The sequence below is a fragment of the Megascapheus bottae genome, chromosome 1 (assembly GCF_031878675.1).
Source record: "Megascapheus bottae isolate mThoBot1 chromosome 1, mThoBot2.hap1, whole genome shotgun sequence".
In the NCBI taxonomy this organism is placed as follows: domain Eukaryota; kingdom Metazoa; phylum Chordata; class Mammalia; order Rodentia; family Geomyidae; genus Megascapheus; species Megascapheus bottae.
The window spans coordinates 24057770-24084689 of record NC_143509.1 but is presented as its reverse complement, the minus strand read 5'-3'; the positions used below and the strand labels follow the sequence as shown (position 1 = coordinate 24084689).

The window sequence follows — 26920 nt, the reverse complement described above, 5'->3', positions numbered from 1 at the left end:
CACTAGACTTACACAGGCTTTGATCCTGATTGACAGTCTACATTGACCTTGATGAGTTTTAAAAGTCTCTTCTAGGAGCCTCTGCAATTTGTGCATAAAGCAAGAATGTAACAACCTAGTGAGAACAGTTTGAGGAAACCATGGAAATATTCAAACACAAGGCCTAACACTTAACCCCCAAGAAATGATAGTTTGCTTTCATTAATTTTCTTTCCTTTTTTTCTCTACTCCTCTCTCCCTCCCTGCTCCCCTGACCACTTTTCATGACATACCTCTTAAAGAAAATAATGTTCTACATAGCCGACAGACAAAACAAAATAATGGCATTCGCAGGGAAGTGGATGAATCTAAAGCGAATCATATTGAGTGAGACAAGTCAAGACCAAAGGAACAGAAGGCACATGGTATCCTTAATATGTGGCTATGAGCTCCAAACAGTACAAGAGCGAGGACTCAATATCTGCATAGCCAATACTATGGACATGGTATTGGAAATATAAACACAACTACATAGACATAAAAATTTGTGATTGCATAGACATAATGTTTTAATACATAGATTAATATGTATCTATGACATACAAACCCTCAGCCTAATTTCAATTATGTTCTAAAATCTAAGTGCCAGTGATTGTATATAGAGATTCCCTTCTTGAATACTTGCTTGTTAAATATGTCATTTGAAATATGATGTAAAACTCAATGTTAGTAAATTCTTTAATAAAAATAATGTTATTGTTACTATTAAGATGTTGTACAGAGCAGTTACTATTTCATAAGTCAGGTAATGAGTACATTTCTCTTTTTGGACAATGTCACCCCTTCTTTTTTTTTTTATCACTTTCCCCCTCTCATTCCTACCCAAACAGAATATACTGAATACCATGATTATATTTGTTCAGCCTCCCTCCTTCCCTTTCTGCAACCCCTCTACCTCCTCCCAAAGAGAAAAAAAAAACAAAGCGAAAATAAACAACACCAACACCAACATTTAAAAAAAAATCCACATTTCCATTCTGCAGAGTTCCTTTAGATAAATAGTATTTTAAATGGTCAGAAACATTGCACCTTTGTGTTCCTCCCATAAAGGAATCCTCTGTTAGTCTGACTGTGACGCATTTCTTGTTACCTCTGCCATCTCATCAAAGTTCCCTCGGCTGCCCAAGGGTTGCTGAACACGGCCCAGGAAGAACACAGACGAATGATAAACCTGCTGGTTCTGAAAAACATGGCCAGGGATAAGAAGAGGGATTACATCAAAGTGCTGAAGTCCACAGTGACCTACAGAGGATGCAAGTGCAATAAATGCACTTTCATTACTTTAAGCTACTGAAAAACTGGGTCAGGCTCATTAGCAGAGAATAACATGTAGAATGGTATGTGGATCACATCTTGACAAAGGTGTTTATTTGTTCACGATAGTAGTGGTTTTCCTTTTCACAAAGCAGTGTTATTTGCTCTAGTAGATAGTCATGATTTTATAAAGAAGTGGATTAGGTTGTTGGGGATAGTGGTGGTGATTTTTGTTTGGGGGTTATTTTCCTTAATCAGTAAATAACAACTATAGATCCTAGAGGCAAAATGCTGATGACTAGACGGGAGATATATGAAAGGTGAGTTTTACTCTTGACTTCTCCATTACCTAATGATAGGCCCTTAGGGTACTCATAGTTCTCACTTTTATCATCTGTAAAATAAGAGTTAGCCTTTCCTGTCAAAGTCAAAGCCCAGCAAAATAGCACCCGAAAATGAATACTTTTGAGGGAGGGCAAGTTCAGAGGAATAAAAGGAGAATGCAGTCAATAGTTCATTATATATGCTACAACATTAAGAAAGGGAAGAGAAGGAATGGGTGGAAGAATAAGAATGTTGAAAGGAGCAACACTGCTTAAGATGCTTTGCATTCATAGACTGCTTTGTAAAATGACTACCTTTTGCTGAATGCAAGTGTAATCCTAGCTACTCAGGAGGCTGAGATCTGGGATCATGGTTCAAAGCCAGCCAGGGCAGGAAAGTCCATGAGATTCTTATCTCTGAAAACTGGAAGTGGAGCTGTATCTCAAAGGGGTAGCCTTGACTGAGAAGCTCAGGGATAGTACCCAGGCCCTGAGTTCAAGCCCCATAATCAAGCTAGGGAAAAAAATCCCTATTGTACAACTATTTAAAGATAGTAAAAATAAATAACAAAGTTAGTGTTTCCCAAAATGTGAGACACATCCAACCACGAGCAATTTAAATCATTGCAACACAGGGCTAAGCACTCAGCATCAGCGTTACTGAGCTCATGTTAGAAATACAAGTTCTCATATCCCACCTTGCATCTCCTGAATGCCTGAGATGGCCCTGTGCATGTGAAAACTGGAGGAATACCAATGTAGATGGCCTTTAGACTTGGCATTAAATGACCTGTAATCACAAAATGAGAAGTTATTCTTTTCTGCTTCTCTCCATCATTCTGAATATTGGATGGAGAAAGTCTCAGTTCCATGCCAATGTGTCTTTCACATGGCACTAACAGCTGCTAATTTCACTTCTAACAAGAGAAAGTCAGGTTCCTAGGAAGACAAAAGTGTTTAGACTAATTGCAACAGCATTTCTTTTTATTTTCATCATCATTGGTGGTTGCTTTGTTTTTAAGGCAACCCATACCATTGTCAAGTTTATTTTGTTTTATTTTATTTGTTTGCTGGTCCTGGGTCTTGAACTCAGAGTCTGGGAGCTGTCCCTGAGCCTCTTTGTGCTCAAGGGTAGTACTGTACCACTTGAGCCACAGCACCACTTCCAGCTCTTTTTGAGTAGTTTATTGGAAATAAGAGTCTCGTGGCTTTTCCTGCCTGGGATGACATTGAACCATGATCCTCAGGTCTCAGCCTCCTGAAGAGCTAGGATTATATAGGTGTGAGCTACTGACACTGAGCTCCCATTGTTCATTTAAGATAGTTATAGGAACCTCCTTAAAAAGAATTTTTGGAAAAGTGAATGTAGTTAAAGAAAATAAAACACATAACAAATGGAGTATTTATTTTGTTTGGTCGATTGTTTTTTGTTTCATTGCTTTGCTTTTGCAATTCTAGGGATTGAACTGATAGCCTTGTACTTGCTAGATGTGCATCATCAGACTCAGACCTTTTGCTTTGCTTGTTTGTATGTTAGTGTCTCATACGTTTACATAGGCCTGGGATCACCCTATCTCCATCTCCTAAGTAGCTGAATTGCAGGCATGAGCTTCCATACTTGTCTCAAGAAGCATTTATTTTAATGCTTCCTTCCCTGACAGGGAACTCCACTGAGTTGACCTCTGACCTCTCTCCAAACATCATACATAAAGCAACTTTATTTGTGCAGATGAGAAGAACACATTGCATAGTACTCAATATGGAAATAAAATAAGCATGTTCAGGTGAGCATTTCCCCTGTCTTAGAATTTAGATAGCCAAGCCGGGCAGCAGTGGCTCTCACCTATAAACCTAGCTACTCCAGATGATGAGATTTGAGCATTGCAGTTCAAAGCCAGCCTGGGCAAGAAAGTCCCTGAGCCTCTTACCTCCAATTAATCACCAGAAAACCAGAAGTGGTACAGCTAGCTTTGAGCTGAAGAGCTCAGGGACAGTGCCCACGCCCAGAGTTCAAGCCCCAAGCCTGACAAAAAAGAAGAAGAATTTAGATAACCAGAGGCTAATTTATTCATAGATAAATAATAAATTTCCAGTGCACACCATAGTAAGGTTACCACAGCAGGTTATTTGTTCAGAATAGCTTTAAGGGACACCTCCAACATGCTCCGTTCTGCCTTTTTTTTTTTTTTGTCCTTCTACTACCCAGAAGTAGTGCTTGCTTTACAACCCCCATGCCAGTCTCTCTCGGCTCAAATTATTGCAGGATCATTCATTTCTGAAGTTTTGAATCCGCTCAGAGGTATGAATTAGGTGCATCAGTGAATCTGGAGCTTTTCAGGAGGAAAACATTCAGTAGAGGGATTTCACAAAAATCAGGAAACCAAAGCAGGCAATTGTGTTTAAGAGATCTGGCAAAGCTTCTTATGGCTTACCTGCCATCCATTGAAGCAGGCCCCTCATGAGGGCTAATAATGAACGCTTTTGGCAAAAGGTCCCTTTTTTGGAGAGGCAATTAATTAACAAAAGTGGTTACCTCTTTGCTCCTTATTATAGTGTTCTGTTCTTTTCTTTCTTTCTTTTATTTTTTATTTATTTATTTATTTTTTTTGGTGCCAGTGCCAGCCTTGAACTCAGGGCCTTGTTCTCTCACTTGTTGTTGTTTTTTTTTTCTTCACAAAGCTGGTACTTTACCACTTGAGTCATACCTCCATTTCCAGCTTTTTGTTGGTTAATTGAAAATAAGAGCCTCACCAGTTGCCAGTGGCTCACACCCATAGTCCTAGCTACTCAGGAGGCTGAGAACTGAAGATTACAGTTCAAAACCCAGCCCAGGCACTAAAATCTGTGAGATTCTTATCTCCTATTAACTACCATGAAACTGGCATTGTGGCTCAAGTGGTAGAGCACTAGTCTTGAGCTGAAGAGCACCCAGGCTCAGAGTTCAAGCCCTATGACAGAGAGAGAGAGAGAGAGAGAGAGAGAGAGAGAGAGAGAGAGAGAGAGAGAGAGAGAGAGAGAGAGAGAGAGAGAGAGAGGAAGAAGAAGAAGAAGAAGAAGAAGAAGAAGAAGAAGGAGGAGGAGGAGGAGGAGGAGGAGGAGGAGGAGGAGGAGGAGGGAGGGAGGGAGGGAGGGAGGGAGGGAGGCAGAGACAGAGAGAAAGGGAGGCAGAGACAGAGACAGAGACAGAGACAGAGAATGTCTCATCAACTTTCTACCTAGGCTGGCTTCAAATCTTGAGCCTCAGATCTCAGACACCTGAGTAGTTAGGAGTTCAGGTATGAGCCATCAATAAGGATCTACTACTTTGTTCACTTTATAATTGTCTGGCTTCCTTCCCTAGCCTGTAAGCTCATTTCCACATTGTTTTTGTCTATATCCTAATTGTCTAAAATATAATAAATGAATAGAAACTTTCATATTCTGCTTGTTGGAACAAGAAAACCAGAATACATCCTGTCCATCCTGTCCAGATCTAATTATTAGTCACTCTGTAGTCTTGCTGCTTAACTTTGCAACTGCTTATTAAGGCTATACTTATAGCCAGAGAGTGTTTTCAGTGGCTTATGATAACGTCAACACTCACCAGGGAAAAGATACAAGTTTGTAAGTCAGGGAAAAGGACCCAAGAAAACCTTATCAAGAAATCTTGTCAAGGTGTAACTTTGCATTGCAATCAGTACAAGATCTGTTTCCCTGACCTGCCTTTTCTGAGCTGTATGGAATAAAGTTCACTTGGACAGTCAAAACTGATTTGACAACATTACTCAAAGTCCTACAGCTATTTCTATGAAACTGTCCAAAATTTTCTACAGTAAATGATCACCCTCGAAATTGCTCATAAAATTATCCTTTTCTGTGGCCAGTGTAAATATCTACATGCTTGTCCTTTCCTTTTGCATACTTCCAGGTAATAGGCAGGAGTCAGAGGCAGGATTTTACCTAACCCAGATGATTTTTTAATGGTACATATTGGAGCATCATTGAAATCATCTGGTTTCTGTTTGCTCTAAATGTAAGGATATCTAAACGGACAATTTCTTTTTATAAATCATCTTTAAATAGTTGTACAAAGGGGTTTCAACTTGAAGAATGATGAGTACAATGCATCTTGATCAACATCACTCCTTCCATTCTTCTCCCTCATCTCTCCCAATCCTGCTCATCTCCTGAAGTTAGCTGGTTCTATTTTCACATATATACATGATATATTAGGACCACATTTTCCACGCTGTAGATGGATTATTCCTCAAGGTTACCAAAGGAAGTCCACCAGATCAGGAGGTTGGAATCTACATAAAGATGGAGGAGCTGGGTGCAGGTGGCTCATGCCTGTAATCCTAGCAACTTAAGGAGGTTGAAATCTGAGGATTGCAGTTCAAAGCCAGCCCAGGGATTAAAGTCCATGAGACTTGTACCTCCAATTTACCACAAGAAAACTGGAAATGGCACTGTGGCTCAAGAGGTAGAGCACTAGCCTTGAACTAAAGAGCTTAGTAATAGTTTCGAGGCCCAGAGTTCAAGTCCCATGACTGACAAAAAATTAAATAAAATAATAAAAATAAAGATGGATTCTTGAACACTTGTTTGTTAAACATGCCATTTGAAATATGATGTAAAAATCAATTAAATTCTTTAATTAAAAAAAATAAAGATGGAGGATTCCAAGAGATCTCAGTTTGGTTAAGCATTTTACTGGGTCTATGGCAGTGGGGTGGAAACTTGTCATACTACTCTTGAGTATCCAGAAGTTACTCCTGTAATTTGGTGTGTGTGTGTGTGTGTGTGTGTGTGTGTGTGTGTGTGTGTGTGTGTGTACGCACATGTGTGTGTTCTGGGTCTTGAACTCATGCTGTCTCTTGGTTCTTTTCTTCAGGCTGGCACTCTACTACTTGAGCTACACCAACACTTATGCCTTTTTGCTGGTTAATTTGAGATAAGAATCTCATAGACTGTTCTGTCTAGTTTGGCTTCTAATAATGAATGATCTTCAGATCTCAGCTTCCTGAGTAGGTAGGATTACAGGCACAAGCCACCAGTCCCTAGCTGTGCAATTTGAATTTTTTTTTCTTTAAAAGAAAACCCTTCCTGGGCCGGGAGTTTGGCCTAGTGGTTAAAGTGCTTGCCTGGCATGCATGAAGACCCGGGTTCGATTCCTCAGTACCACATACATAGAAAAAAGCCAGAAGTGGTGCTGAGGCTCAAGTGGTAGAGCTCTAGCCTTGAGAAAGTCCAAGGACAGTGCTCAGTCCCTGAGCTCAAGCGCAGGACTGGCAAAAAAAGAAAACCCTTCCTGATTTTTCTACCCAAATCAATTTTACCTAGCAAGGGCAGAAAAACCTAAACCCTACTGTCCTAAAATACAGGCATAAACTGACCACAGCCAGTAAATATTCAGGACCACTGAGATTATGGCTGGTGTTCTAGAGATGATAGGTGTGTGAGGAGACAGAGACTCAATCTAGAAATCCATCACAGAGAAGAGTACAATGAAGGAAAAAATAGAGCTCTCAAAAAGAACTTTTCAACATAGCCATAGATTTCAGATGCCCTTGCAGACATAGAGACACACTAATTTGCTAATGACTGCTTGTGGCCTAGAAAATCCCAGATTCCCTTCTCCACTCCCATGATGCATCTGGACTGGAATGGATTCAATGTTTTCTTCATTTCATAATATAAACAACTTGTATTTGTTGACTTTTTACCTTTCTTGGTGGCTTCTTGTATATTTCCGAACATCAAAACTGTCGTATTGTGAAGAAAGACATTCTTTGCCCATTTTAAAGCTAAGACTCAGAATCTGAGGGATTTATCCAAGACAGGACAATATGTTGTTGGCAAGGCCAGCACTCATTCACATTCCAAACTCACATTCCAAATTCCTCATTCTTTAACTTTGCCCTTTTTTTAAAACAACATGTCTCAACATCTTCGGGATGCTAAAAAAAATCTGCAGAACCATTCAGAACCTTAAATTATGGAGTGCTTCAAGACTTCAGGCTAGTTCCAGGTAGTAATGAGCTTGAGCGAGGTAGACTTAGCAAAACCACCCTGGCCACAATCAGCCATCTGCTGAGGACTTCTGAGGTGCAGAGAAGACTGGAGACCCTTCCACCCTAGGGAAGGGCCAGTCAGCTAATAACCACCCCCCAAACAGTTTTTGGAAAAGTTTATTTCATTTTTCTCACTCTTATATGATTAAGGACTTGGACAAAGCTGCAGGAACGCACGTGAGGTGCTGCACATGTGGTCTAAGCTTGTGATCCCAGCTACTCAGGATAGGGAGACAGGAAGATCATGGTTTGAGGACAGCTAGAGCCAAAGTCAGCAAGACTTTGTTTCATAAACAAGCCAGACATGATGGCACTCACTTGAAACCTCAGCGGCTGAAAAGATGGAAACAGAAGGATTACTGTTCAAAGCCAGCCCAGTCAGTTAGCAAAAGACACTCTCTGAAAAGAAAGGGAGAAAAAAGCTAAAAGCAAAAAGGATTAGAGACGTGACTTAAGTAGTAGAGTCTTGCCTAGCAAGTGCCAGACTGCATTCAATCCTCACCCCCCTACACACAATCTAGAGATGTTTCTGGAAGTTGGGGATTTTGTTGTTCTTTAGTTTTTGTTTTTACTGATCCTGGGACTTAAACTCTGGGCCTGGATGCTGTCCTTGAGTTTTTGTGCTTTACCACTTGAGTTACAGCTCCATTCTGTTTTTTTTATTTTTTGGTTCTTATTTGAGATGAGAGTCACACAGACTTTTCTGCCTGGACTGGTTTTGAACTGCGGTCCTCAGATCTTAGGTGTGAGTCACTGGTGCCCAGCTGAAAGTTATTTTAGCAGCAGCAATGGAAGAAAAACTCTTGACTGATTGCCAGGTTAGGGAATTTCAAAAACATGATAATTTTAAATAAATATATATAGGTATATATAGTTACCTTTCAGTAGTTGTACAAAAGGGTTACCATTCAACATGTTAGTTTATAAGTTCAATACATATCAACTGATAACATTACATTTTTCTTCCCCATCTCTCCCAACGCAACTGCTTTCTTCAACTTTCCTCATTTTATGCGCTGAATATTATGACTGCACATCTGCCGCCTCCCTTCCCCCCCCCCCCAGTTAATTCTTCTCTCCATTTCTCTGCTACTCTCTCTCCTCTCCCTTTTTCTTTTATGCTGGTACTGAGGCTTGGACTCAAGGCCTGGGCATTGTCATTGCACTTTTTCACTCAAGGATGGCACTCTACGACTTCTGGCTTCCCTCCCCCCCCCTCCTACCCCGGGGTTAATTGGAGATAAAGAGTCGCACAGACTTTTCTGTCTAGGCTGGCTTTGAACCTTGATCCTCAGATCTCAGCCTCCTGAGTAGCTAGGATGACAGGTGGAGCCACTGACGCCCAGCAAGAATAAGATGATGGTCAGCTCTCCGGACAACCCTGTGGGGCCAGAGAGGAGAGGCGAGGGACGCGGGATGCTCCACAGGGGTCTGGGGCGGCGATGCCTCTTGGGCCTTCGGGGGGTCTCTAGGCCCTGATCTTCGCCTGTGGAAGACATGGTGAACTCCACGCTCAGCTTGGCCTGCTTGACGACGGAAGTCAGTCTTCCCATCCGGTAGTCCTGACGCCATGGGGTGAAGTTTAAGGGAGCTGCCTGGGTGCGGGAAGCCGGCTGGGCCCGGGCTAAAGCTTGTGCGGGTCGCTGTCCCCGGTGCTGACATCCTGGAGCGGCACCTGGGAGCCGGGGCGGCCGGGGGAGTGGGTGGGTGGCAGGCGGAGTGGGAGGGCCGGGCCGGGCGGGGGGGGGGGGGCTGGCCACGTGATCCGGGAGGCGGGGACGGGGGGCGGGCGCGGGGAGGGCGCGGAGAGGGGGCCCCCATCGGAATAATTGAGGAGCTGCTGGCAGCCGCGGCCGCCTCCGGCCTCCACCCCGCCACAGCCGCAGACAGCCCGCACCCCGGTGCGGACCGCCCGCCCCGCCGCGCGGCCAGGCCAGCGCCGCCGGCCCCGGTGAGTGCCCGGCGTCCCCGCGCCTCGGCCCGTCCCCCTCCGCGACCCCCGAGACCCAGCGGGACCCCCGCGAGCGCGAGCCCGGAGGAGGGGGGAAGCGGGAACATGGCGCGGAGCGGCGAGGGCGCCCTCCGGGAGGGTCCCCACCCCCGCCCAGGGTCGCCCGGGCTCGGGCGGGAAACGGGGCCCACACTGCGCCCGCGATCGGGGTCGGGGGAGCGGTCAGGCTCTGGGGTCCCGCCCGGTGGGGCCCGGGAGCCGCGTCCGGGTCGCCCCGGGGCCCGTCCTCCCGCCCGGACGTCCGCCTGGGCAGCCCGGGAGCGAGCCCCGGGACCGGCGACGGGGGAGGGCGGGGGCGCGGTCTGCCCCGCCAACTCTTCCAGGCGACTCCAGCTGGGTCGGCGCCGGGGCCAGGGTGGCGAGTGTCGGAGGCGTCTGTGCCCAGGACGGTGACGCACGGGGATAGGTGGGGGGAACGGGACGGGCGAGTGTCCAGGGAAGCTCCTGCCGTGGCGGGCGGGGGCAGCGCTGCCTCCCCGACCCGGAGGGCCCCTCGAGCCTGCTTCTCTCCTGAGTCACCAGAAGCTCCTTTGACCTGGTGGCTGCAGAGCGAAGCTCGCCCAGGACCGCAAGCCCGGGAGAGGCAGCAGCAGACGCGGGAGGCAAGGCCGCCTGGCGCCGGCGATCCTCATCTCCCGGGCCCGCGCGAGGCCGGGCGCCCGGCAATCCGGAGAGGCTCCTGCCGGCACCGGCCAGAAAACCCAGGGCTGGGACTGGGGAGGGCGCGCGGCGCGCCGGGGCGGGGGCGCTGTCCGCGGTGCTGAAAGTTGTCAGCGACACCGCCGGTGGCTCTCCGCCGGCCAGCCAGGCTGGCCTGCCAGGATGGCGCTGATAGGAGGGGTCTGCCTCGAGCCCCCTGCGATTCTGCGGGTTCATCCTCTGGCCTCTCCCTGGTACTGGTAGGGGGGAGAGGCAGGAGCTAGTGTCACTCCAGAGCCAGCCTGCTTCGCTGGCAGTAAAATGGGGAACACGCAGTCAGCCTTTCCCTTCTGATAAACCTGGTCGTAGTTTTCAGGAATCAGGCTTTGGGGAAAAAAAAAAAGCGGGGCGCGGGGTAGGAAGTGGCTTCATTAAAAGTGAGACTGGGATTTGTGTTTCAGATAATGGCTTCAGCCCCCTGTTTCCTCTGCATCCTCCTCCCTCCCCACCACCACACAGATTTAAAATGTTAAGTTGCCTAGTGTGTTTCCTTGTTGTTGTTAACAACAACAAGGCTTTAACTCAGGGCCTGAGCTCTGAGCTTTTCTACCCAAGGCTAGCACTCTAGAGCCACAGCTCCACTTCCCATGTTCTGGTGATTAACTGGAGATATGAGTTCCACAGACTTTCCTGCCTGGGCTGGCTTTGAACCTTGATCCTTAGATCTCAGCCTTCTGAGTAGCTAGGATTACTGGAGAGGTAACCATATCTTACCTAAACTTCACAGTCATTGCTAAATATAAGCATCACATGGATAATAAAATTCTAGTTAGAAATCTGCAATCCAGAGTTTTGATTGAAATTCAAGTATGCTTTTCCTTCAATAGCCAAGCCATTTCATCTCATTCTGGTATGTAGCATTGGGTAGCTGTTGTAAGGGAAAAGAGATATAGCTAAAAATAGGAAAGGGGAGAAACTTGCTTCTCTCTCTCTCTCTCTCTCTCTCTCTCTCTCTCTCTCTCTCTCTCTCTCTCACACACACACACACACACACACACACACACACACACACACACACACTATTCTGTCTTCCAACCTTTTCCTCACATACTCTCCACCTCCCACCTGTTTATTCACACAGAAACAGGCTACCAGACTAAATCAGTTCTTGCCTGGAAGAGCCACAGGAAAACACATATGGGTTCTGGAGCACCAGAACCCATACATGTTTTCATAGTTAGAATCATGTTATTGAGTTCAGGGCTATAATAACCTGAAATTCTCCTCTGTGTTCTTCCTTCTAGCATTATCTTTGACAAGAAAGATGGCATCAGTGCACTATCTTCAGTACTGTACCACAAACAGACAGAACATCAGCAACCCACTTAGCTATCTTTGCTTCCTACTTCCTTTGTCTGGTTCAGTGTTCCAGTGTTGTCTGACCCCACATGTCTGGTTGACTATGACGAGCTTCCTTAGGAAAAGGTTCTTCACAGCAGCAATTCACCACAGGAATAACACAGTAACAGCTGCTCACGTGCCCTTCGATTGTCTACATTCCCCCCCACCCCAAATGACCTTCCCCCAATCATTTTCTCTAAGCACCTTTCCATTCTTTCAGAGGCATTTGGAAGAGTCCCTGTGAAGATCTAGGTGGAAGCAAATGTAAATGCTTACCACATGCGAGACTCATCCATGCATCTTTTCATCTCATTTCATCAGATTCTTTCACTGGAGTTGAAGCTCACTCTTCCACAAGATCCTGAGGTTCAGCTCATTTCTTCTTGTTTCTATTTCCATCCATGGGTAAAATACCATCTTTATTAATTAGACTCCTATAGTCCTAGTGTTCACTTGACATGAGGAATGTTTTATGCTGGATTGACAGTTCTTACCCTGATTGGATGTATAAGGCACAGACATTCAGATTCATTTCAAAAGGCTGTTAATTCAGTTCTTTCTTATCTTAATATTTCAACAACACATTCTCCCCAGTTTTAACCCTTTCTTGAGGATTTTTATATGATTTCGTATTGCTAATGCCAATATTCTGCCTCATCCTCCTCTGGAGCTCATTAAAGCATACCAACAATTAAAGAATAACCTCACTAATTGATTCCTTAAAGGTGCTATTTTTCTGGGATGCTCTGGGCCCTGGGCACCAGACTCTTGCTTAGAACCTCTCTGTCCAATATTGTAGCCACCAGCCGTATATAGCTATTCAACTTTCAAAAATAAGTATCTCAGTCACCCCAGCAAGATTTCAAGGGCTCAATAATTATATGTGCCAAATGGGTGGCTATTTTATTGGGTTCTGCAGGTGTAAAAAATCTTCATCACTGTGTAAGTTCTATTGGATAATGCTGCTTTAGAAAAGCATCTCACAGCAATGAAGGGAAGAATCAGAGCTAAGACCCCACTCTGAAGCATCTGCCAAAAAAGGAGAAAGGGCAATTTGCACCTAATACATATCTCTCCAATGACCAGAGGCAGCCAGGAACATTAGGCTGGTAAGAAAAGCATGTGTTCTGCTTATGGTGCTGGTGGTCCCTGGAGTTGCTCCTTATGAATTCCTTTTTGTTTGTTTTTAAGATCAGTTGTGGGGCTTGAACTCAGGGCTTGGGCCCTGAATATGGCTAGAACTCTACCACAACCACTTCCAGTTCTCTGGTGATTAATTTGTGATAAGATCTCTCCAGTTTTCCTCCTTGGACTGGCTTTGAACCATGATCCTTGTATCTCAATCTCCTGAGTAGCTAAAATTACCAGCCTGAGCCACTGGCATTTGGCTCATGGGTTCTATTTTTAAATGCACATTACAATGTTCCAGGAATGGAGTTTGCTGGATTCCTATATTTCAACTTAAAATATAGTATTGAAGTACTTTCCCCCTCTAAATGCAGGTTCATGAATCACACTGTGTGTGTGTGTGTGTGTGTGTGTGTGTGTGTGTGTGTGTGTGTGTGTGTGTGTGAATACCATAGGATCTAGGTTCAGTAGTAATATACCAATTGCATCTTGGTGACATGATAAAGCCTTCCAGAACTTTCATTCTTTCTATTTGTAAAATATTGATATGACTTTGTTAAGCCTTATATAAACCTACCCACAAATCCAGTCCCCAGCACAACTTATACCTTTAAACTAACCATTCTAAGTGATTTTTCAATAATTATCCTTACATGATATTAGGGATTTAGAGATAACAAAAGTATTATTCATCTCCCTAAGTGGGAGTGGGTGAGAAGAATGGGTACTTTAAAAGAAATATTTTTATTAATTGCTAATTGAACTAAGCTTCTCTAATTTCACAAATCAATTTGAATGAAATAATTCTATTTCATATACATATTGATAAAAATAAAAGTAAAATCCATTCATTGGGCTGAATGCTTGAGGTTGCATTAAGAATGCTGGCCTTAACGAAAGAGTGTTTATATTATCTTTTCTTCAAGTAAAATCTTTGAGATCACCCATCTAACATTTACTCCTGTACCTTGTTCAGTGTTATTTATGCCTCTGGTGGAATGCTTTCCAAATACAGTGGTACCTTGTTTAATGGCTAACACTGAAGAAGATGGCCTGGAAATGAAGTCATTCTATCAGATGATTCTTAATTATATTGATTGCAGTTGCTATTCATCTTGAAAACTCAGTGAGGTCATTTTGCTCATTTGTCTGTCTGTCTGTCTGTCTGTGAATCTATCATCTCTGTCTGTCTGTCTGTCTGTCTAAGTAATTGACTTGTCATTGGCAAAGCACCTGAAAAATCAAAGCTGAGTATGGTTACAAGGCATGGTTTCAGTTTTTCTGATCAGGCATTTCCTTTCTTAGGGACTTAAATCTCCACAAAGACTTTACATTGCCTTGGTAAGATGCTTTGTTAAGGCAATAGCTGAAATGTACTCTTAGTCCCTGATAATGGTCAAGCATGCTATTCGCAGGCCTTAGTTTCCTGTGGAATTATGTTACTGAAGAGAAAATGAACGAAGCTGTCAGCTTTAGCCTCTGGTAGACCATGCTGGCTTTAATAACAAGCATCGTATTGGAAGTCATGGTTTACTTACTTAGTAAAAGTTGTTTATTCAATGGCCGGGCCTGAAATTTAAAAAGGGGAATATACCATTACCTCAGAGCTGAGAAAGAGTTCAATTTTCCAAATCTGTGGCTTAAAGGATTTCTGTAATTTAAAAAAAGAAAATGCAAAGAGAATTGACCGTGTAGCTTTTGATAAGCCTACTTATAGCTTGTTTTGATGGCTGAGATTCCTGATTGGCTAAGATATGTTACATTGTGAATTATTTTATTTGACCCTGAACATTTCCTTCTTGGGATAGAAAAAATAAGAAGTCAATATTGTAATTGAAAATTGTCCTATTTTGGCATAGAAATGCAGTCATCATGGGTGTTTAAAACTCCTGGCATGTGGGTATTTAATAAATATTTGTTGAATTGAAGCCATTGTTCCAGATCAGCTCATGCCATACACTCATCTTTCCCATCTTGTCTATCAAGACATGAATTCCTTATGGCACTTTCCTTTAGCAAGTACAACAGAAGACAATGATAGAATTTTAAATTTTACCCTGACAGCCATTCTTCCAAACTCGCTCAGGACTTGGGTGGCACTGGCCACAATAGAGACTGCCCCTCAGAATTATGTCTTGCCATTTATGTAAATAAAAGTTGACAATGATTATCATCACTGTTATTACTATTATTGTTACCAGGTCAAATGCTAGCATGAAATGTCAGAGCTTCTAATAAATAATATACCAAGAAAACCAGTGACACTTTAGCCACAGAGTCTTAGATTTCACTGTGATGAAGCAACTTCATAAACTCAAAGCTTCAACGAACTTTTTCCTTTTCACTTTTACCTTGAAAGATGCATGTCATTTCCCCACCCCCATCCTCATCACGCTGACATTGAGGTGTGAACTCAGAGTCAAGGCACTGTCCCGTAACTTTTTTTACTCAAGATGAGAGCTCTGCCACGTGAGCCATGCATCCTTTTCTGAGATAAAAAGTGGAGATAAGAGTCTCACTGATTTTCCAGCGTAGGCTGGCTTCGAAACTTGATGCTCAGATCTCAGCTTCCTAAAGAGCTAGAATTACAGGCATAAGCCAATGGCTCCCTGCCATGCCATTTTCTTGAGAAAGTATTTGGTCAGGGATTGTTATTGTTCCTAAATTTAGAAGCATAGCTCAGCATGAAAACACATATTAATGAGAAGACAACTGATGGCATCAGTTTGATGGATCACAGAATGGTATTTTTTTTTCAGGAATATCTGAGCCTTCATTTAAAGGGTTTGAACTGGTGATTACCAACAACAAAAAATGAAAGAAAAACAGATCATTCTATTCCAGCAAGCCAATAAACAAATGCTTATAATTAACTGAATCTCATTTGGCCAAAGGCAAAATATTCCAACCCAATAAACTGACTTACAAATGAGCAAGCTGGCTGCTTCGGTTTTTAAATTGCTTATTTTTCTTTGACTGATTTCAAATCATCAGCAGACGAGAAACAATTATACCCAGGTGTTTTGAAATTCTGTTGAGAGAATGGTCTTCATAGGTTTTCCACTTCATTAATTGTTCACTAGAGGTTATATTCACACAGAACATTATCATGCCAAAGTTTCATAAATTATCACATTGCCTCACTCTCTCACTTGAAAATCAGAAAAATAAAGATTTAGGGAAGTCACCCAGGTTAATAGTAGAGGCAGAAATAAGACATTGGTCTCTTTTTACGGATTCCTTCTGAATGTGTAAACATCATGCATCTTTTCATTAGTTATGAACAGGTTAATTAACAAGGTTTTCTTCTTTTATGAATCTTAGTATTGCTTTTTTTTTTTTTGCCAGTACTGGGGCTTCAACTCAGGGCCTGAGCACTGTTCTTGGGCTTTCTCAAGACTTGAGCTCTACCACTTGAGTCACAGCACCATTTCCAGCTTTTTCTATGTATGTGGTACTGAGGAACTGAACCCAGGTCTTCGTACATGCTAGGCAAGCACTCTACCACTAGGCCAAACTCCTGGCCCCTTACTAATGCTTTTAGAAGTAGGATTGAGGAACTATTTATCACTATTTAGATAATGCTAGGAACTCAAATTCTCTACACTCTACCTCATTAAATCTACAGAATCAAAAAGAAATCAGAATGCCAGTGGCTCATGCCTGTAATCCTAGTTGCTCAGGAGGCTGAGACCTGAGGATCATAGTTCAAAGCCAGCCAGGGCAGGAAAGTTCATAAGACTCCTATCTCCAATTAACCCTTAAAAAGTCAGACATGGAAATGTGGCTCAAGTGATAGAGTGGTAGCCTTGAGCATAAAACATCAGAGACAACACCCAGGCTCTGAATTCAAGCCTCAAGATCAGCACACACACAAAATTCCTATTTTATATAATTATGTATTGGATCCTCTGACATTTCAGGTTAGTATGTTACCCAGTAACAAAAATTGCAATACCAGTAATGATAGTGATAGCTTAATATTTACTGTGACCCTAAAAGCAATTTTATAGATGTGAAACAGAGCTTCAGGTAGTTGAAGAATCTGACAAAATGAGTACAGCTATCAAATACAGCTTTTAATCCTCATGCTTCATGACCATTGGAAAAGCACAAATCTCCTAGATAAGTGATTGAGAGACCACTTATAGGCCACTGAATGCATAAGCTCCTACTTCTATTTCATCTCCATTTTCTCCATATTTCTATTCATTCAAGAAAATGAATAGAAATAAAGTCTGTGAGTATTGTGCTGCTATGAGGGGATATGGATTGCTTTGTATAATGTGGCTTGTCCTCTGGCTGTTGATGCCATTGATGGATTTTCGATGGTCCAGCATTGAACATTGGTGCTCTGTAGGCAGCTGCATACAAAGAAGGCTTCTAGAGCCTTTCCCCAGGAAGCGTGGACAGCTGCACCACCAGAAACTGTGTAGGATCTGCTACCTGCTGGGTATGGAAGTCAGCCCACAATGGCCTCTCTGTTCAGTGGAGTCTTCTTTCTTCTGCCTCTGGTAATTTGATTCAGACTGACAAGGTAAATAGCTAAGAAAGCAGAGAGGAAGACTTCCTAGGTTGTCATTTCCTGGAGATAGGTTTGGGTCAAGAGGAACACCATACCTTCCAAAATCATGTTTCAAAACTCATTCTCTTCCCATGAAATACACCACAGTAACTGTCTTTGTTGCTGTGGTTTTTAATGCATGTGAAATCTGCTAATGGGGAGTTTAGCACTTAAAATGGCAAATTAGTTGAGAATGCTCTGAATATATATACATGTATGTGAACATATGTGGACATACATGTTCACATACGCAGACGATAGATAGATAGATAGATAGATAGATAGATAGATAGATAGATAGATGGTAGATGGTAGATAGATAGATGGTAGATAGATAGATAGATAGATAGATAGATAGATAGATAGATAGATAGATAGATGGTAGACAGATAGATAGATAGATAGACAGACAGACAGACAGACAGACAGACAGACAGATAGATAGATTAGCTGTATTTCCTGTAAGGTCTGCCGAAAGGAAACTCCACACAGTTCAGAAGAGAGTTTATTGCATGAGGAAAGAGCAGACTCCTGTCACCCAAGATGTAGTCAGCGAGCAAGAAGGCTTATGGCGGGAAGTGAGAGATTGTATAGGGGGAGGGGGATAGACACAGCGGAAGTGGAAGTGATCTCAGAGGATGGGGAAATACCTCAGACTGGGGGACCTCCCACTGCTCCCAGGCATGCCAGTTGCCAGGGCTACAGGTGCTGGGCGGGGATTTCCAGGGTGCAGGGGGAGAGAGCCAAAAGAAGTCATTTCTTCTAGGCAGACATAACAGTTCCTGGCTTAGTAAATGAACTACATATTCTACCCACACCAAGAGCAATTACAGGATACATAACTCAACTTCTGTCTCTGTGGTTTTCCAGTTATTTAGTAGGGAGTGAAATGGTCTAGGAGCCAGAAGAGCTGCTTTTCAGTCTCAGCTTCAAATTGCTCTGACAGTGAAACTGGAGCCAGCCCCATTCTACTTCTTTGAGACTCAGTTTCCTTATTTTAACAAAAGGAATGATAGAATCTACCCCTTTATATTTCAAAATGTCAAGAAGACTGCATTTGTTAGAGCTCCTTGTAAACTAGTCAATACGAAAGAAAGGAATGAGATTTTCCATCATTTTGCTCCTTTTTTTTTGGTCAAGAATAACACTCAAAAAACACTCAAAAGCTACTAGAAGGCTGAGATCTGAGGGTTGTAATTCAAAGTCAATCTGGGCATTAAAGTCTGTGAGATTCTTATCTCCAATTAACCACCAGAAAACTGGAAGTGGTGCTGTGACTCAAGGGCAGTAGCCTTGAGCTGAGGAGCTCAGGGACAGGCCCTGAGTTCAAGTCCCACAACAGACCCCAAAACAAACAAAAACAAAAATAAATAACATTCCAGTTGCTGATATCCAGTCCTGAACTAAGGTTAGCAGTTTCATCAAGTTTGTTTTAGGGTTAAGAAGATTATGAATCTAAACCTGGAAACAGAAAACGATCTTTACAATAGGGAAAGACTCTTGATTTCTAACAATCCAGTGGTTCTCAACCTGGGGTGACTAAGAGGCGGGCATGGAAGAAAGGAGTTACTACTAGATTTTGATAGAGTAGGAATGCTTTGTGAGACAGAACAATACTGCAAAATAAAAAGTGTTACACTAAAACACTAGTTGTATCCTTCTGCCCTTACTGCTCATGGCGCCTGAATTCTCAATTTATGGAAACCAGAAAATTTATTTTTGGTGAAACCCATTCATGGTGGTGTGAGTTTTAAAATGCATCAGACACAGTATCACACTTCCAATAATTTCATGTCCTTGGAACCCCCACAATTTTTAAAACAACTTCCAGAAGCTTCTACAAGAAGTCCTCAACACTTCCTTAGAGGCAGTTGGTCCTCGGAGGTTCACACAGACATAACATGAGACCTAGCTTAAAGGTTTAGATTTAGGGACCCCTCCCCCAATCTGTCAATCCTGTTTCTGAAAATCACCTTTTTGCAGTTTATTGAGGAAACATTGGATTATGTCTTTGCTTTGTGATAAGCCTGGATCTAGTTAGAAACTAGACATACAGTCCTTTTTGTCTAGTTACCAGTGGAAATGTGACATTCTGATGGATGGAAACTGCACTAATCATGTGTGCAATGTGACAGATGCCCCCATGTGTTCTACAGGAATCTCCAAGGTCGACAGAAAGAATAAATCACCTCCTCAGAGGAAAATTACATTGGAACAGTGCTTTGGATGGTATGCAATATTTTCTTAGGTGGATCCACAAGACAGAAGAAGGCCACTGTGGAAATAGGAACAGCCTAACAAAGGCTGGAAATGTGAGAGGCAATGACACACGTGCAGGCCAAGGTGCTTGCCTGGTTGGATTGCACACCTAGAGATCATATTGGAAAAAGGATGAAGAGAAATGGATGGATTCATTCAGCCTGGAGTTTATGCTTTGAACCAAGTTTTTAATGAGCATTTTAATAATATTGTTGAATTCACAGCAGACACCAGAAATCAAGGAATGTAATCTTACAGCTAGAAAAAAAAATTCAGAAAATCATTTCAACCTTTATTCCCTATTTTTTTTAATAGAGGAAGTAATTAAAATCTAGAGCTATTACGTAATTTGCTTCAGGTCAGCTAGCAACTTCACAGTAATACAAAGTCTAGAATCCAGTTCATCCACAGAGTTCTCTGCCCTGCTTTGTGCCTCTTCAAACATTATATTTATTCACCATTTGAGCTTAAGACAATATCACATACAATGTGATCATTATGTATTGATGAAGCTCTGGGTTTTGCGGTGCTCACTATTGTTAAAAGCCCAGTGGGCTTGGGCTGCGTCTGCAGGCAAGCATGCGGTTTAGAAACCAGACACACAGCAGCCTGGCATGTGGCACCGTTCTCCTCCCCCATCTCACACATCCTCCATAGCCTCCTCCCTCCAAACTGCCAGAGATTACACAGGCACAGCCTGAACAGAAGGCATCTTAATCTCAGGTGATTCTGTAAATAATATGCTGTGTGCCTGCATAGAAATGATCACAGCTTCTCTAGTTTCTAGATGAGGGAACCTTCCGAAAGACAGAGCTGCTGTGCACAGAGCACATTGCAGCTCGGATTTCAGACTCCAGAGTGCCAGCCCTTGTTTGTCACAGGGATAATTGTTTTCTTTTTACCCATCTGCACGATCCTAATACTTTATCCATGTTTACTGTCTTAAATTTCACTTCATTCTGCACATATTTAGGTTTCTGAGAGCTGTTGTTTCCTACTTCCCTTTCTCTCGGGCTGTCTTCCCTCTGCTTCCCATCTGATAGAAATTGTCTAAGTTTATTTCATTTATGAGAGTGAGAACTGAGGCCCAGAGAGATGAAGACATTTACCCAAATTTGCACAGCTAAAATCACTATTGTGTCTAGAATTGAAGACATCTGGGATACTGTTTTCCTCTACAACAAACTGCATTTTCCCAAGCAAAGGGAACTGCATTGTCCCACTCTAATCCCTCATGTTCCTTGCACAACACCATAAAGCTGGGTGATGGTGGTCCACTTCAGACCTTATTTATAATGCCTACCACTTATTGCCCTTCATGCTATATAGGCCCACTTATCATGAGAAAAAGCAGGCTGGAGAGTTTATCACATTTGTTAGTAGACTATGGTTCAAGTGGTGGAGTGCTAGCCTTGAGCAAAAAAGAAGCTCAGGGATAGCTCCCAGGCTCTGAATCCAAGTTCCAGGACCAGCAGAAGCACAGCAAAAATAGAGATTTAGCTGAGCATGATAGTACATGCCTGTAATACCACCACTTAGCAGGCTGAGGTAGGAGGGTTGCAAATTTGAGGCCAGGATGAGTTACATAATAAATACTGTCTCAAAAAAAAAAAAGAGATAATTTATCTATATGTAGTCTACATGTGGCTACCATTTCTGTTAGGCTACTGATCCAACCATGTGTAACTCCGTAGTGCATAGCTTATCTTATATTCATGACATGGGGTCTCCTTAGTAGGAGACTAATTATGAATCAACTCATCATGAATCAGTCATGGCTGAGAGCCCTGGTCTGGTTTCTCCTGGTCAGAATCTCCACGTGTGACCCTGACATTTGAAAATTTATCTTGTCATCACTTGATGTAGAAAATAGTCATGAGGCAGCTATGACTCATCTTGAACATTCAGAAGGAATTGACTTTCAAAAGGATGTTGAAAAAAAAAAAGTACAACATCAGACAACATTGTTACTTCTAAAAGAGGCCAAACAACCTTTCTAACTATTTTTATTTTCCCCTTGAGCTGACTGGTTACTGATATGAAGTATACAGACGGTCTAGGATTGATTTCAGGTTCCACTCTAGTCACAAAAGCTTTTGACATACTTTCTATTCCACCAGGGAATGCAGAGGGGAATAAAAAACATCTGAATGAATGTAGACTGTCATACTAGAAATGAATTCTTAATATAGACAGCTAAATTATGCCACTATAGAATTTAACTGTCAAAATAGAAGCAAGACTTTCCTGCTCTCATACTATCTTGGTTAATAGCCTGTGTTCTTCCTTTTATACCCAATTCTATTCCAGCCATCCGTTATAAATAAATATGATGGTGCTATCAAAGTACACTGATTACCTATGCATCACTAGGCCTTGGGATATCATGATGTAGTCTCTTTACACATCTGACTCTAGTATGACTTGGACCAATATGACATCATCCTTTAAGACATGTGACTCCTATATGACAAGAAATCAAATGTTCTCTTTAAAGTCAAGGATAACCCAGCAGCTATGTCATAATACTTCTGATTATATTAGTGATCACTCACACTTGCTCATTTCCTCAAATGAAGTAGGTACTACTATTTTCCTTTAAAAAATAAAGATTAGAGAACTTCAGTCCTTATCCAAGGTCTCAAGCCAGAGAGGACTGGGATCAAGAAATGCCAGCCCATCAGACACTCCAAATCCTTCCCACCTACCCTAGTGACACACTCAATTCTAGTTTTTTGCTGGTAAACTAGAGATCAAGAATCTCACAGATTTTTCTGGCTTCAATCCAGGATCCACACATTTCAGCCTCTTGAGTGGCTAGGATTTCAAGTGTGAACCATTGCACGTGGTTCATCTATGATTTTAAATCTTTCTCTGAAAAAAAAATCAATCCTAGTGTACTGGTGTGATTGCATGGGTGACCAAAGTGACTCTGTCTTAACAGACCCGGAACGCAAAGATTTGGTGTGTGACTTTGGGCAAGCCATACATTTTCTAGAATGTAATCATTCCAACTACAAGGGAAACTCTCTTATCCATCCATCCATCCATCCATCCATTCATTCAACCAACAGTCTAAAACAAGAGCTGTGGGGGGTTGGGAGAAGATGAACTCTTCATTTAATATTAAAAGTAGGAACTGTAGTCTGGAGCACTGTTGCTTAAACAAAAACAGTCTGATATTTCAACTTCCTGGGCTATGTAGATGATATTCTAGACTGGTTGTTTTGGTGTAATTTTGTTAGTTTGTGAGGTAATTTGAATTTTCCTCTTGTAACTGTCAAGGAAAAAATTACAGGGTCAGTTGACCAAAGTAAGGCGCATTGCTGCTTAGAAAAGTAGAAACCACATTCTCAGGGTTCCTCTAATGGCTCATGGAAAACAAATTTGCCCTAAACACTCAGCAATGTGGTCTATGTTTTAGACTTGAAATAAATTACTGTTGTAGAAGTTCTTGATATATTTTTATGTGCCAAGAATCCATTTCTTTCAGGGAAAGCTGAGATGGCTTGATTACTCAAGAGTAATAGGCTGTAATAGAAAGACTGATAGCAGAAGGGGTAGGTATTAAGCAAAGCAAAGTAGGGGGTTTGAAGGGAAAGCAAGTAATTTGAAAAGCCATTCTGTTCAGACTTAAAGGGTTCTAAAGTTTCATCTTGCTGATGGATTGGAGTATATTAAGGAAATATTGAATGAGAGGATCACAAAAATTAGAGTAAACAAAATAAGAAAATAGGGGGAAAATATGCTTTTAAAAGTTCTTTTTTCTTTAGAGGAAAGCAAGGGTGGAAGGGTTGGGCTTTTTCTGGACAGTGAGACATGGCAGCACTTCTCCAATTTCTCCAATCAAAGCTTTACCAGTGTCCTAGGTTTGGGAAGAATAAGTGCACAGAAAGAATCAGCTCTTCTGGTCTCTGAATCATTCCATTCGTCCTTCGTTTCTCAATACCACTTTTAAGAGGCATCATCCTAAAGCTAATGATCCCTACCTTCACCAAGGCCAGAGGACTCATACACATTTGGAAAACCACATTTAGGCTTTCCGCAGAACTTTTCTCCTCTTAAGAAAACAGAGAGCAAATCTTTCATAGTATAAAACCAAAAACAAAAATTAAGAGGAAGCCACTGTCACTAGAAAATAAAACAAACATGCCAAACTAAACTCATAGCTTAGCATGCACGCAGGACCAATTTCTAGTTTAAAAAAAATCAGAATGATACCAATTGTGCTTGGAGCCCATGGCCTGACTAAATCGTGCCATGCAGAGGAACGCTTCTAAATTTGCTTTAAATTTTAATGCAAAAGTCTTTCCTTTGTTGAAAATAAACCCTAGTGTAATCCTCTCCAGAATGAATTTTGGAGTCAACGGCTTGCAGTATTTTAGAGAAATGTGTCATTACAAGATCAATAATGATTCAATTAGCAAAACTCTCCTCACCTGGATACTGCATACTGAGCTAACAAGACTAGATAGTGAGCCAAGGGCAACGGAGGCCACCAAAGATGGCTGTCACCAGGATAATGATGGAAGTGAATGAAATGGATGGAGAAAAGGATAGGAATGGAAAGACAGACAGACAGAACTCCAGAGCAGGTCAGGAGATTAAATGTGGAGATGGTGTAAGAAAAAGAGCATTTTACAACTTGAAGAACCAGGGGCAGTGAAATACACAAGTCACATCTTGTTTGCAAAGATCCCAACTCCAAAACTAGGAATCCATGGAACATTCCTCAGTATAATAAAGGCGGTGTATGACAAATCTACAGCTAGCATTATACTTAATGGCGAAAAACTAAAGCCATTTCCTCTAAAATCAGGAACAAATTAACACCCACTCTCTCCACTCCTCTTTAATATAGTATTAGAATTCCTAGCCAGGACAATAAGGCAAGAAGCAAGCATAAAGGGGATCCAAATAGGGAAAGAGAAAGTAAACTTTCCCTCTTTGCAGATGACATGATTCTGTATTTAAAGAATCCTATAGACTCTACTCCCAAGTTGCTTGAGGCGATTTGAACCTTTGGCAAAATACCAGGGTATAAAATTAACCCCCCCAAATCAACTGCTTAGGCTGGGAGTTGGCCCAGTGGTAGAGTGCTTGCCTAGCATGCATGAAAACCTGGGTTCAATTCCTCGGTACCACCTACATAGAAAAAAGCTGGAAATGGTGCTGAGGCTCAAATGGTGGAGCTCTAGCCTTGAGAAAGTTCAGGGACAGTGCTCAGGCCCTAAGTGCAAGCCAAGGACTAGCAAAAAAAAAATCAACTGCTTTCTTGTATGTCAACAATGAGAGGAGCAAAGCAAAAATCTGTAAAGCAATTCCTTTTGCAATAGCCTCAAAACAATCAAGTACTTAGGAATTGACTTAACTAAGAAAGTAAAGGACCTTTATGATGAAAACTTTAAAGCCTAAAAAAGGAAATTAAAGCAGAACTGAGGAAGTGGAAAAATCTCCTATGCCCCTGGATTGGAAGAATCAACATCATGAAAATGGCAATCCTGCCAAGGGCTATCTACAAATTCAATGCAATACCCATCAATATCCCAATGTCATTCTTTTAGGAAAAAAAGAAACAAACCAAAATTTCATATGGAATAATAAAAGACCCCATATAGCAAAAACAATCCTTAACAGAAAGAACAGCACTAGAGGAATATCAATACCAAACTTGGGACTCTATTACAGAGATATAGTAACCAAAATAGCTTGGTACTGGCACAAGAACAGGCTTGAAGACCAATGGAATAGAGCTGAAGACTAGAAATCAACCTGCAGACCTATGGCCACCCAATCTTTGATAAAGGAGCCAAAAAAATGGAAGAAAGACAGTGGTGCTGGCAGAATTGGTTAAGCACCTGAAGAAAACTAAAGTTGGATCCTTCTATATCATCCTGCACCAGGATTAATTCCAAATGGATCAAAGACCTTGAGGTAAAAGCAGATACACTGAAAACTTTACAAGAAGGAATAGGAGATACACTAGGTCTCCTTGGCACAGGGCGAAACTTTCTTAATAAAGACCCAGAAACACAACAAATTAAAGAAAGTTTGGACACATAGGACTGCATTAAACTGCAGAGATTCTGCATGGCAAAGGAAGCAGTATGGCTATTCCTCTAAAGACTAAACATAGAGCTACCCTATGACTCAGCAATTCCACTCGGTGGCATTTACCCAGTTGTCCAGAATTAAGGACATACCAAAGCCACTAACACAACAATGTTCATTGCAGCACTATTTACCATAGTGAAGATATGAAACCAACCCAGATGCCCTTTAGTAGATGATTGGATCAACAAGATGTGGTATTTATACACAATGGAATTCTATGCTGCCATCAGAAAGAATGACATCACCCCATTCATAAGGAAATAGAAAGACTTGGAAAAATCATATTAAGTGAAATAAGCCAGACTCAAAGGAACATAGGTTCAATGGTTCCCTCATTTGTAATAGTTAGTACACATCTAGGACTCTCCTAGCAGAGAATTACAATAGCTCAAAACCTATGTACATGAGGTCATATAGGATAGACTAAATGAAAGGAACTCTAGGATTATGGAAACAGGAGGTTTATCTTGTGTGATTGTTGATCTTAATATACTATGTTATTTCTCTTCTCTTCTTTTGCCTTTTGTTACTGTATCTGGCTTTCTTACCTGGTATTTTGTATATTCATTTATTTGCTTATCTGAAATAGGAAAGGGAAGGGGAGAAAACAAGGTGAGAAGTAATGCACCTACTACAAGATGAATGTAACTGTAACCCCTCTATACATTACCCAGGCAATTAAAAAAAAATCCCAATCCAAAGAAAGAGAGAAAGAACTCCCTTCCTCTCTTTGGCTGCACGAAGGAGGCCTCTATCGGTGGCCTCTTTTTTCTGTCTATCTGGTAGAAATTACTCTACTTGCTATGGAAAAACAGAGGGATAGAGGGGAAGAGAAACAGGATGATCTCTACATGCTTGGAGCCAAAACAGCACCAGGAAAGCCCCAGGAGAGGGGAAGTGGGGTGGTGGTTTGAGCTCAGCCTTCTTCCAGTTGTGTGAACCTCACCTTAACCAGGCCCCTTTGCCTCTGTGAACCTGGGATTCCCTCCTCATCTGTAAAACAGAAAAACCACCAGAGATAATTGCTGTGGTGCTTTGGGGCTTGGAAATGTATAACATCAGCAGAATATTATCAATTTAAAGATGCATTCCATGGATCATATTAAATTCAGTGTAATTCCAAAATGAATCACTG

General features: G+C 42.0%; 1 long non-coding RNA gene across 1 annotated transcript; it reads right to left on the bottom strand.

Moving 5' to 3' along the window:
- Positions 1–1150: 1150 nt before the first annotated feature.
- Positions 1151–7421, bottom strand: LOC150068528 (uncharacterized). Its single transcript, XR_016539035.1, has 3 exons — positions 7322–7421; positions 2315–2406; positions 1151–1219 (listed from the first exon to the last, which is right to left on the bottom strand). It is a non-coding gene; the product is annotated as an uncharacterized LOC150068528 (long non-coding RNA).
- Positions 7422–26920: the final 19499 nt, after the last annotated feature.